Raw genomic sequence first — 13545 nt, forward strand, 5'->3', positions numbered from 1 at the left:
ACGTGCCCAGATTTGGCTGGCCAATTTAGCCAACTTCAATAATACTGCTTCATTATCTGTCCACAGATGCCAGGTTGGGAGGAGAGGTTAGTTCACTGGGAAAATCCTGTGATTCTGTCAGATCACAGATAATGTTTAAAAGTTAATCTCCTGATGTGCCATGTTAGCAAGTGAATGGTGCATCAACAGCTGAACAGTGGCTTCAGTGGGCCAGTAATTGGTACTCATGGGAATCTTGGGTTTAGTTTGATGATTTTAGGTGTTGGACCCAGAATGTAAAAAAAGACCTGTAGACAAGTGAAAATATAAATGTTTTCTGTATTCAGTATTGAAGTGACAACCAAGGTGTTGTTGCCTGCCTAGTCTGTATTAATTAATTGTATCCATACTTTGCAGAGTTGAGCTTAAATGTATGCGTACATACACATGCAGCATATCCTGTTGGCACCAAGCCACACATAAATAAATTAATTGCTGCAGTACATATGAAGGTGATAAACACATCAGAAAAGGTTGGGGGGAATGAAAAATAAATATATAAATTGCAGGCTGCACTTTAGTAGCTGCTTAGTGTGTTTTCTTTAGCTTTAAAATCCTCTTGAAACCCTAATTTGCACATTGCTTTCACAAGTAGCTGGCAGAAGCTATAGAGAGAAGGAAAATGTGACACTGATGTGGGCAGTGCCAGTAAAACTGTGCATTCCAACTGTCAGGGACCCTATTTACACTGTTTCATATGTGCACTTAATAAAGGATAAACTTGTTTTTAAGTATGTCGGCTGCAGTCTAAAACACTTGTGGTTTATTCATATAAAGCCCTGCAGGCACAAATATATGGACATTTCCTTAGTTTGTAATGCCATTATAACTGTATAGTCTCTCTATTTGTCTGAGATCATTTATGAATCTGACACAAAGGTGCATTGGGTGTCTTAATATATAAAGAAAATTGTTGGTTTTAAAAGAAAATGATCGTCTTTGTTATTCCGGTGCAGGTGTTTGGACTAAATTACACCCTGAATGAGTGATAGGCAGAGGCTGCAAATAGTTTTCTACATATTACTAGGTATGTATCCTAGATGTACTGTAACATTGGACACCTGCTCAGAGTCATTGTGAGTCTGAGAATTTTATGGTACTAGGAGACAGTAATCCTCATTTACGAAGGAAATACGAATGGCAAGATGCAATTTTTGGATATAAAGTGTCATGATATATGTACTCGCAGTGCAGTGTTATTTTCTAGAATTCCAGCATCAGTAAGGGTGCCACAAATTAGCATTCATTTTGCTAAAGAAGGCAATATTTTGGGCACCAGATGCATTGTTTTAATAGACTATGGCAATGTTCCCCAACCAGTGGTTCATGAGCAACATGTTGCTCCCCAACCCTTTGGCAACAAAACAGATGCTCATTTTCGAATTTCTGGTAAGGAGGCAAGTTTCGGTTGCATAAAAACCAAGTATAATGCCAAACAGAGCTGTCTGTAGGCTGCCAGTCCATGCAGGGGCTATTAAGTAGCCAATTATAGCTCTTATTCACATCCCCAGGAACCTTTCATCATGCTTGTGTTGCTCCCCAACACTTTTCCAATTGAATGTCGCTCATGGGTATAAAAGGTTTGGGATCCCTGGACTATGGAGTAAGTTGGGTGCTCTGGCAAGAAGACATTATGGCACTTTGATAAATAATCTGCAGATTAATATGCCTCCGTATCATAATTATCCATGTAAATATTTAGAGAAAATAAAAATACAATTTTTAATTATGAGACGATTATATTAATTCTTACATTCTATATCATGGACCTGTTCCAGAGTTTAGCTTTAAGAAGTGATTGCCTTCTGTAGCAGCCTTATCTTTTACTGTTCTTTGCCATTTTCAGCTTAACTTTATTGCTAGAGGAAGGGTATTTAGCATAGTAATGTCCCAGTGATGTGAGCATGTGTCAGAAACAAGAAGGGTTTTTTTTCTACTGCATTCAGCCATTCACTGCTATAGGTCTGCTGTACCTTTAAGTTTATATAGTAGCCCTAGAGCACAGTTTTAATCTGTAAAACAAAACATTACTGAGGACTTTATTTGTATTATTGTTAAATACTTCTGTTTGGGTCAGTAGCATGTTTGTGACTGAATCAATCCAACTTGTTTATTGTGTGTCATTTTCCTCTTTTACCCTCAAATTTTCCAGTTGTCTTTTCTAGTGACGTATGTCTCATCGTTTATCACATGAAAACTCTATTGAAAAACCTGGACCTGAATATGGAAAAACGTTTTCTCCTCTCAAATTAAATCTCACCCATAAGTTCATCATGTAATAAATCATAAAAAAAATGTTTTCTCATGGAACTGAATCTGGCCTAATAAATTCAAAATAAACCAACTTCAAGTGAAAGAGTAAGGCTTGATTTGGCCAAGGTTCCATTTGTTTGTCTTCCTTGCTGTATACTTAAGTCTTCGCCAGCACTACAGGAAACAACACAAACTGCTCGCTCCTATTCCACAAACTAGTTGGTGGGCAAGAGAAGCCTCTCTTCTAGGAGAACCCCCAAATTTAGCATCAGAACAACTGGAAACGTAATAAACCCTGCCTTCTCCTTTATCTATCTCTACTGACAAACAGCCATAGCATGTGTACTGCATGCTTACCATAGCACCATCCAATCAATTTCCCAATGCCTCTTCACTCCTCTTCTTTTTTTTCTTTCTTTAACTCCTTTTTACTTTCCTTATTTGTTACTCAATATATTACTACAATGATAATCCAAGCAGATGTCAAATACAGCACTTTCTGAGTTTTAGATGCTGAGTTTAAAAATGAGTATTTGGATTATTGCCACTTTCTCACAACAATTCTGCCATGTAATGGTATTTTGACACTTGAACGTACCATTTGCTTCTTTTTGTTATGACATTGAAATTAAATATAAAGAGAGAGAGGGGGAGAGGAAAATAGGTCTTTGCTAGCACCAAATTTAAAGGCATTGAGACTTGTCACCTCCAATTCTTGTTTTTATAGACATTTTACAGTACGATTAAAATGTTTTCTCTAGGTTTTTCATCTTTCTACCAAGTGCCAGTCTGCCTCATATTTCTTGGCTATTGGACCCTTTTTTCTGTAAATAATTGTTTTAAGGAGGTATAAGGTGTCTACGCCTTCTGTGTCATCACTATCTACTCTAAAATAACATAGTAAATGAAATTTTCAAATATAAATCGGTTGGATTCAACCTTTTCAGAACAATCTACAGAGGAATGCAAACAATACCTTCCTGCAGGTCAGCTGCCAATTCAGCCTCACAAGGGGAAAATCTCATCCAAATATAGATAAGCACCATTGCTGCCATATGATGCCATAAAGCACTTGTGAATATCTTTTAGATCACAAGTTAACTTTCAGTCAACCTTTCTAGTCTCCTTCCTCATGGTGCAGTTTGCAGTCTTTTTTTAGTTAGCATAGTGTTTGCTCTCTGCTCTTGTGTCCTAAAGAGAAATGTTTAAAAAAAAAAAAAAAAGATTTTATGGTCTTCTAATAGGAATAGGGATTTAAATATGATTGCTTTGTCTAGAAAGAATATTATTCGAGGCATGTCTCACTTGTGTGACAGCACCAACTGCAATCACTCTACTCCTGTATGTCTCAAAGGAAGACGGCAATCAGTATGGCACATCTCTAAATGCATATCCAGAGAGTGAAAACATTACTCCAAGTGATCATTGAGGTAAGGCTCCCATCATGGCATTTTCAAGATGTTACCATTGCATTTGCATACCATGTTACCATATGGGTACAGGAGCATCCAGACCCGCACCAGCAGATACAGAGACAGTTTCTACCAGCAAGCCATCAGGCTTCTGAACTGCTGACATTCTGCACACACCAACACACACTCCCAATAAATACTGGACTCTTCACAATGTCACTTTAAGCCAAACCACTTTAAATCCTCACTGCACAATTTCAAATATTTCATGCATTTTTTTATTGTAAATTCTTGTACCTTATTGCACACTTTTATTATATTTAATATTTGTATTTTTTTTTTTTTGTCTATGTAAAGTTGGGAGGAACACAGGTCAAAAAATTTCATTACAGAAATGATGCTTCATTGTTATTTGTATATGACAATAAAACTTGAAACTTAAGAAACTGAAACTTATTTGGTGTAAAGTGGAATATGGTGTTCAAGATAAAAAAATAATAACATAATTACCTCCTAATTGGTAATGGATTAATTTGATTTTCTACTTACACAACTGCCATCTCTGTAGATATGCTTTGTGTAAAGATTAATAATAATCCAACACCCATGGGTACATACACATAAAGGCTTACTATGATGTTATTATTTTGTTTTCTCTATATATATCCTCATCCTTGAACTTGTAGGGTCAACTACTTGCCATTTCCCTATGACATCAATAGGAAGCACAAAACATGAGGAGGGCACTGCCGACAAAAATAACATTAAAAAACAATGTTTAGATCTGCATTGGTGCACAGGGCCAAGATGTTTTTTCTTAAACCAAATGGCACAAAACACACAACAAAACAAATAAATGCACAACTAAATATAATTCAATGCAACTAATAAGCAACATTGGGGCCATGTGATATATTACAAATAGAATTTTTATATAGAAAAAAAAAATAGCAATGTGCAACAATAAAAGCACAACAAGTACAATATTAATATGCCACAATTCACCCTCCGTGCACAAAAGAATATAAAAAAAGCAAAGCAGACACATTTGGCATGTGAGAAACCCCCGATGTTTTGGAGCTAAGTCCTTTATTATGAGGATTCTAATGTACCTGTACCAGATCAGCACTTAAATACAGATAATGGCACTAATCTTGTTTGAGTAAAGACATAACCAGCGTGTGTATGTTATTATGTATTACTATTTATAATAAATTGTGTGGCTAACGTGCATCAGCACAATAAACCTGGTGCTAGAGGCATTTTATACAATATATAAGGGAGCAGTGACAGTGGGTTGTTATGGTAATATAGAAATGTTTGTTTGGAAGCTAGTTAATAGCTAGTCACAATCGCTGATGTAGCAGAAGTGACATCACTAAAGGTTGCACATGGACTTTGCAGGCGATAAAGATGGTGCTAATAGTATTTAAGTGCTGATCTGGTAGAGATATGTTAGAATCCCCTTGATAAAGCACCAAAACATTGTTTTTTCTCACATGTCAAACATGCCTGCCTTGTTTTTCTATTCTTTTGTTCCTTAAGAGGAAATTGTGGCATGTTTATAGTAATAAACAGGTAGTAACAGGTATAGGACCTGTTTTCCAGAATGCACAGGACCTGGGGGCTTTCCGGATAAGGGATCTTTCCAAAATTTAGATTTTTAGTCTACTAAAAAAATAATTAAAACATGAAATAAACTCAACAGGCTTGTCTTGTCTCTAATAAGGATTAATTTTATCTTAGGATCAAGTACTGTTTTATTATTACAGAGAAAAAGGATATATGAAACATTTGAATTATTGATTCAGTGTATTCTATGGGAGATGGCCTTCCTGTAATTCGGAGCTTTTTGGATAATTGGTTTCCAGATAACTGGTTCCATACCTGTATATTCATTTTTTACCTATTCTTGTTATTGCACATAGCAATTTTTCAATATAAAGATGTGGTATATTTTGCAATATACCACATGGCCCCAATTTGTGTTTATTTTTGAGGTGTGCATTTTGCTATATTAATTTTATAAATAGGAAACACCACGAGTTGTCCAGGGCTTGCTAAGTTGCACATGTAGAATGATTTATTGCTCTCTCCATTTATATCCGGCAATTGCAATCAAAATAACTATTTTTTTTTTTTTTTGTGCCAAAGCCCATATTCACTTCTGATTAGTGTTGGCCAGTTTCCTGTTGCTAAATCTATTAATTTTTCATTAAATGACATTTTAACTTTCAGTGACAATGTTTCCTTTGTCTTGCTTAGCTTACTTATCTCATTTTACTATCTTACTTAGCAGCAGCAGGGGTGATGAACATTTACATAAATTTTCAGATTCTCCCTAATGTTTTACTCAGCTGATGACTCAAAATTGTGTAGCCCTCACCATTTTTATTTTAATTAAAACTGTACCGATGTTTTTGGGACAATATCACCTTTCAAAGGTTTAAACAGTTGAATAAATAGCAATTAGATTCAGTCACGTCGAATATATCAAGTAATGTAGCAACTCTACATAATAAATTATTGTATAGTTCCAGTTCTGTATACAGGTATAGGACCCGTTATCCAGAATGCTCGGGACCAAGGGTATTCTGGAGAAGGGGTCTTTCCATAATTTGTATCCCCATACCTTAAATCTACTAAAAAATCAATAAAACATTAATTAAACCCAATAGGATTGTTTTGCATCCAACAAGGATTATTTATATCTTAGTTGGGATCAATTACAAGGTACTGTTTTATTATTACAGAGAAAAAGGAAATCAGTTTTAAAATTCTGAATTATTTCATTAAAATGGAGTCTATGGGAGACAGGCTTTCTGTAATTTGGAGCTTTCTGGATAATGGGTTTCCGGATAAGGAATCCCATACCTGTGCTGTATATTTCTTTCTAATACAGGTATAGGACCCTTTATCCAGAATGTACAGGACCAAGGGTATTCCGGATAAGGGGTCTTTCCGTAATTTGGATCTCCATACTTTAAGTCTACTAACAAATCAATAAAACATTAATTAAACCCAATAGGATTGTTTTGCCTCCAATAAAGATTAATTATATCTTTGTTGGGATAAAGTACAAGGTGCTGTTTTATTATTACAGAGAAAAAGGAAATCAGTTTTAAAATTTTGAATTATTTGACTAAAATGGAGTCTATGGGAGACGGGCTTTCCGTAATTCGGAGCTTTCTGGATAACGGGTTTCTGGATAAGGGATCCCATACCTGTATATATAAAATATACATATATAAGCAGAAAATAATACAAATAATGATGGCTTAGCCTCAACAAACGGGGACCAATTTTCACATTTAGTTATATAGTTTTATATAATTTCCCCATCCTCCCTGAATAAATACTAATGAATACATTTTCCAGCAAAACTGTTCACTTAACTTCACTCTTCATGGTAATCACCTTCTCAAGCTATACCAACCCTAAGTGACCAGATGCATAGATGTTGTGCTAACAAAAACTTAATAAGACAAAATTGGACACGAGGGCACCCACTCCGTTTAGAAGAAGGGAGGTTCCATTTAAATATTCGGAAAGGATTTTTTACAGTGAGAGCTGTGAAGTTGTGGAATTCCCTCCCCGAATCAGTCGTACTGGCTGATACATTATATAACTTTAAGAAGGGGTTAGATGGATTCTTAGCAAGTGAGGGAATACACGGTTATGGGAGATAGCTCTTAGTACAAGTTGATCCAGGGACTGGTCCGATTGCCATCTTGGAGTCAGGAAGGAATTTTTTCCCCTCTGAGGCAAATTAGAGAGGTTTCAGATGGGGTTTTTTGCCTTCCTCTGGATCAACTTGTAGTTAGGCAGGTTAGGTATAGGCATTATGGTTGAACTTGATGGACGTATGTCTTTTTTCAACCCAACTTACTATGTTACTATGTAAAAGGAAACTGAAGACTGACTATCCCTAAGTATGTACAAATTAAAAACCTTCATATGGATAAAAATGGAGTTGAGTTATTAGACATTTCAGATACAGACTCAGATCTTTTTTTTTGTCATCTCAACCGCATAACTCACACAGTGGGACGAAATTGTTGAATTTCAGGTCTCAAATAAAAAAGACAATACACAACACATATTTTACCAAACAAAAAGTGAATAATGTGCAAAAAACAGCAATACTATTTCAATTTTCACTTTCAGTGTGTCATTTAAAAAATGTATTTAATGTATTTGTCCGTTATTGTCATACTTTGGCACATAGGGGCTGATTTATGAGCATATGTGCTACATTGTAGTAATCCAGTTGCTAAAGCAGCCTACTCAGCAAATAGTTTTTTATCTGTTTACAACAAATTAGAACATTAGAGTAAATATCTAATCAGTTGCTATGGACAGTGACACAGGTGCAGTTTAACTTGTTATTTTATGTTATGTTAGTTTAGACCTTATGTCAGGCCATAATATATGAAATATACCTTTTAGTCATAATAACATATAATGAGTTATATATGAGTGAATTGATTAATCTAATATTGAATATTGCAAAATAAACCAACATTTGTGTCAAAATAAGAGCTGAATTTTGAGGGTATGATTAGAGGTGACTATAGTGGGTCCAATAAAAAGTGAGGATCGACAGATTAATTGGTAGTTTAGGTAAACCAAAAATGTACCCACTGACTTTGCAGGTAGTGCTGTAGCACCTATAATAGCAGTGGAGATAATAGTCTGGTAAGACTGTGACTGTGGGATAGCAAGTATAGTAGGGAGAGATGGTGCCTATAGTAGCAGTGGGGGGATAATAGCCTCTGGGAAGGGACTGTGGCTGTGGGATAGCAGGTATAGTAGGGAGAGATGGTGCCTATAGTAGCAGTGGGATAATAGCCTCTGGGAAGGGACTGTGGCTGTGGGATAGCAGGTACAGTAGGGAGAGATGGTGCCTATAGTAGCAGTGGGGATAAAAGCCTCTGGGAAGGGACTGTGGCTGTGGGATAGCAGGTACAGTAGGGAGAGATGGTGCCTATAGTAGCAGTGGAATAATAGCCTCTGGGAAGGGATTGTGGCTGTGGGATAGCAGGTATAGTAGGGAGAGATGGTGCCTATAGTAGCAGTGGGATAATAGCCTCTGGGAAGGGACTGTGGCTGTGGGATAGCAGGTATAGTAGGGAGAGATGGTGCCTATAGTAGCAGTGGAGGATAATAGCCTCAGGGAAGGGACTGTAGCTGGGGGATAGCAGGTATAGTAGGGAGAGATGGTGCCTATACTAGCAGTGGGGGATAATAGTCTCTGGGAAGGGACTGGGGCTGTGGGATAGCAGGTATAGTAGGGAGAGATGGTGCCTATAGTAACAGTGGGGATAATAGCCTCTGGGAAGGGACTGTGGCTGGGGGATAGCGGGTATAGTAGGGAGAGATGGTGCCTATAGTAGCAGTGGGGATAATAGTGTATCAGTGATGCACAGCCAGGAAAACTTCAGTTGGTATGCTTGGGGGTTTCTGGGAATAGTAGTCCAACAATGGCTGAAGAACCGCTTCGCTATACCAGAATTTGCAAAGTCTTTTGATTTATTTATGCCATCTTTACATGTTCTGGGATGCAAGAAGTTAAGGAAACCTGAGGCTGTGTGTTTACTGGTGGTTCATTTAAAATTGCTTTCCCAGCAAGAGTGTAAACTGCTACTGCAGACTATTACAGAATGCACACACACCTATTTCTCCTGTATGTCTCTACCCATGGAGATTAGACTGCAAGGGCCCATCCACCCTCTACATACAGTGTGTTCCATCCAGTGTTGGTTTTTTTTTTTTTTCCGTCCTAATTCCATGTATAACACATCCAAAATTTAGAGTAAAGATGTATTTCAGGAGTAGGGAAACCTAAGATATATTTTTAAAGGATATCTACAACTATGCATGTTCCTGTGGATTCTGGCAAATGCCAGAGGGGCTGCTGTAAGATGCCATAGACAGTTACTATTTATTGGGCTAGTGGGGGGCTGTTTGGACCTCTGTGTACTTGAAATGCCAGAGCCTATTTTGACTCTCAGTTCAGATCTGAATCTGTTAGTCAGAATGCTAAAACAAGTGTCCATGCTGGGTAGGTCAGCAGAGCCTCTTTTAATACTTTAACATCTTCCCCCATTGCAATTCAGTATAATGAAATGTTGACAAAAGTAATATAAAGTGATTGCATTAATTCTAAACTAAGGCAAAGCTATGTTCGCTTGAGCTGCAATTAGAACTTTGTAAATGGATAAGCAACTGATTGCTATATTTCTGGTATTTAACAGTTCTGGTTACCAAATAAAGCCAAAGAGACCAGAGGCCCATAATTTCCAAATAAACATAATTTGAATTTATTTATGAAAGCACATTTGAAGCAGGGCCAGAGCTAGGGGCAGAAAAGGCAGGGGACTCAGATGCAGTATTAGAAGGAACATGATTTTATTAAAATATATTCACCAGATATGCACCCTGTATGGAAAGGGATTACTCTGCTTAGTGAGTTCCATTGCAGGAGCAATCACTTCCCATAAAGGGTGCATGGCTCAGTCTAGTAGCAGACTGTATAAAATCACCCAGATCCAGCACTGATTTAAATATAAGCTTTAAGGTAATGTATACTGACCCAGTAGGTATAAAGTCAGATGATCAGTCCCCAACACATCTAAAATGCAATTTAAGTACATAGGAAAACAGTGTTGCAATTTTTTTTTTTTTTTACTAATTTCTGTTTTCTATGTAATAATAACACAGGACAGCATACAATATAGGATCTCTTACTTGGATATCCGTTATCCAGAAAGCTTTGAATTACAGGAAGGTCATCTCCCATAGAGATAATTCAAATTTTTTTTAAAAAAAAGATTTCCCTTTCTCTGTAATAATAAAACAGCACCTTGTAGTTGAACCCAGCTAGGATATCATTAATCCTTATTGGAGGCAAAATAATCCTGTTTGGATTTATTTAATGTTTTATGGCTAAACTCCAAGGGAGATTTTGATCAGATTTTGTGGGTCAGATTTTATCTGATCTTGTCATACAACAGCACACAACACCCTGCAACAGCACAAGATTTTGTAGGATTCTACAAGATCCGATCTTCATAAGCTGTAGTGTAAAGTCGGAGCAGATAAAGTTGGATGGTGTGTTTTGTTCCTGCGTCTCTATCCGAGAGTCAGTGTATTTCAATGGGAATAAAAAGTCTGTCAGGCACCTTCAGATTTGATCTCATGGGATAAAGACACAGCATGCAGGTGTGTTGTATGCGATGGCAATCTATTCATGCAGTTTACACATCAGATTTTTCTATCAGTCCCATTATAATTTGACCCATGTGACTACATCCAACTTGTAGGATGTGTTTTGTTAATCCAACACCATCATACAAAATCTTTCTGCAGTTTAGCCCTAAATCATTTTTTAATGGGCTTAAATTATGGTGATCCAAATTATGGAAAGCATCCCTTTATATATATTTTTTTTTCTGTAAACATTTTTTAAAAATTTGTATGCACAGAGGGGTCAGTTTCATCAACTATTTCTATGAGCACAGGAAACTTGTCTGTGGTCTCCCCAATATGCCCTGGCATAGAGTTTTAATTAGTACATACACATTTAATTTTTCTTATCAGATGTTTTTTCTGTGAGAACAGCAAGGACAAAGCAAGCTGAATTGCCCCTACTGCCTCACATTATGGACACTAAACTGAAATGTTGTGAGTGCAACATGCCTGAAAAGCTACCAGGCTTATCATTTTCAGAACACGGTACCACAGGTACTATATATGCTATATGGGGTTAATTTAAAATCACTAGGCAAATTTGCACCTGGGCAATTTATGGCAACCAATTAGATGTTTGCTTTCATTATTCTACCGCCAGCTGGTTGAAAAGGGCTTATAACTGATTGGTTGCTATGAGATACTGCCCAGGGGCAAATGAGCCCCACTTGGTGGCAAATTCCCCCATATAGGAAGTAACATTTTAGTAACATTATGTAAGGCAAATTCTATTTGTAGAGTTTTCATTCTGTTTAGTAGGATAGAAAGCTGTTCCTAATGTAAATTGGTGAATACTGACTGCCGAACCAAGCCGTGCCTCTATCCTATTAGCTATTGATTTGTGTATGGGGGATATCTCCATGGCTTCCCAAATCCGTATCTAATATGGGCTTGGTCAGAAACTAATCTGGGATGGTGGGAATTCCATCAGCCAAGAAACCTATAATATATATATATATATATATATATATATATATATATATATATATATATATATATGGGATCATATTGGGAAATGATCCACCTGTTTAATGTCCTCACAAAGTGGAACAACCCTGTTTAGACCATGACTTAGGTAAATGATTGTATTCACAGAATACCTTCACTTAAATACTTTCACTTATTTAAGCATGTAATGATGCAAGTTAATAATCTCGGTTGTTGTACAGGGGTGATAATAAACAGAATCCATTGATCTGAGGCTTCATGAGACCTTATTATGAATAGCATCTTTAATCCAATGCATTCTTGCTAATATATCAGCACAACTTCTGCTATCAATAAAGGTGGGATGATTATGTGGCCAAAAAACACTATCCTATGCAATAAGGCAATCCGTGAAACATGTTTAACAAATCCAGCATATTAGAGTCATTTGTGCGTGTTTATGCATGATCAGCCCAACAAGGACAGGGAGGCAGGTGGGACCAAGTGGAATGCGTCATTTATCAGGTTCACTTCACAAGTGTCCAGCGCATACACAGAAGCAAAAATCATCATGTTCTCCCTTGTTTTTCCCCCGCGCCTATCTTTTGACTGTTACACTCGGGAATGTTTAATAAGCGAATGGCAAGGACGTTTGGAATTCAGGGCTAGTACAAGGACACAGAATCACCAGTCAAGTCTGTGTGTGTTTGAAACACACAAATACCTTGTGCTGATTTGAACAAGGAAATGGGTGTGATAAGAGTGCAGACAGCAGGCGACACACTCAGAGCGGAGACAGAATCCATGGTCACACCAAATGCAAGCAAATAGTGACTTGTTGCTTTATTAGGATGTCTATCTATATCCCCGTATAACTGGAAAGCCACATGTGCTGTATAAAGGGCTGCAGTTTGTTTTTTGGAACTTTGTGCTGGGCAATGGTGCAAATGTACCATGAAGACTTATAATAAATAGTATGCTTGTACATAATGCTGTCTTTAGGAGGTATAAGCATAGACAAGCATTTCATTACTTTGTGGGGCCATAGAGAGAAGCAATTACAGCACATGCAGAACATAAAGCATCTCCATTGCACCCCACAGCCTCCCAAAGGTTCTTAATGTGTGGGGTCCTAGAAAATTGCTAGGGACCTGCAGTTGGACCATAAACAATGGGACCTCAAACTGGTGGCAAACACCAATTTTTTTAAATTCAAAATGAATCTCTGATTTAGTTAATTCTCCCTTTTATATACCGTATTCTCTGCCTCATCCTGTATTCTTTCTTCAATGATTACGGTAGAATCACACTGGATCATATTTTTTTTTAGTTTTCTTTTCCTTTTTTCAAAAATCTCAGGCTTACAGTCAAGGGAGGCAGTCTCAAGATTATCTAGCTACGAAGAACTAATATTCCCAGCATCCTCAGCTAATGGTTGACATGATAGGAATTCTGCAAGTCATAGTTCACAGCAGCTGGGTTCTGCTGGCCTTTTAAAATATGCAAAGTGTTGATGTTAATTCAGAACTAACATGTTGGTTCGGTTCCAGGACAAAATAATTTACCGCGTGAGTGTTTTTTTTGTATTGTGTAGCAATAATTAGTTTACAATAACACAAGCAAAATGTCAATATATTGCACAATATTGTTGTTAACCCATATG

The sequence above is a fragment of the Xenopus tropicalis genome, chromosome 3 (genome assembly GCF_000004195.4).
Source record: "Xenopus tropicalis strain Nigerian chromosome 3, UCB_Xtro_10.0, whole genome shotgun sequence".
Taxonomy (NCBI): Eukaryota; Metazoa; Chordata; class Amphibia; order Anura; family Pipidae; genus Xenopus; species Xenopus tropicalis.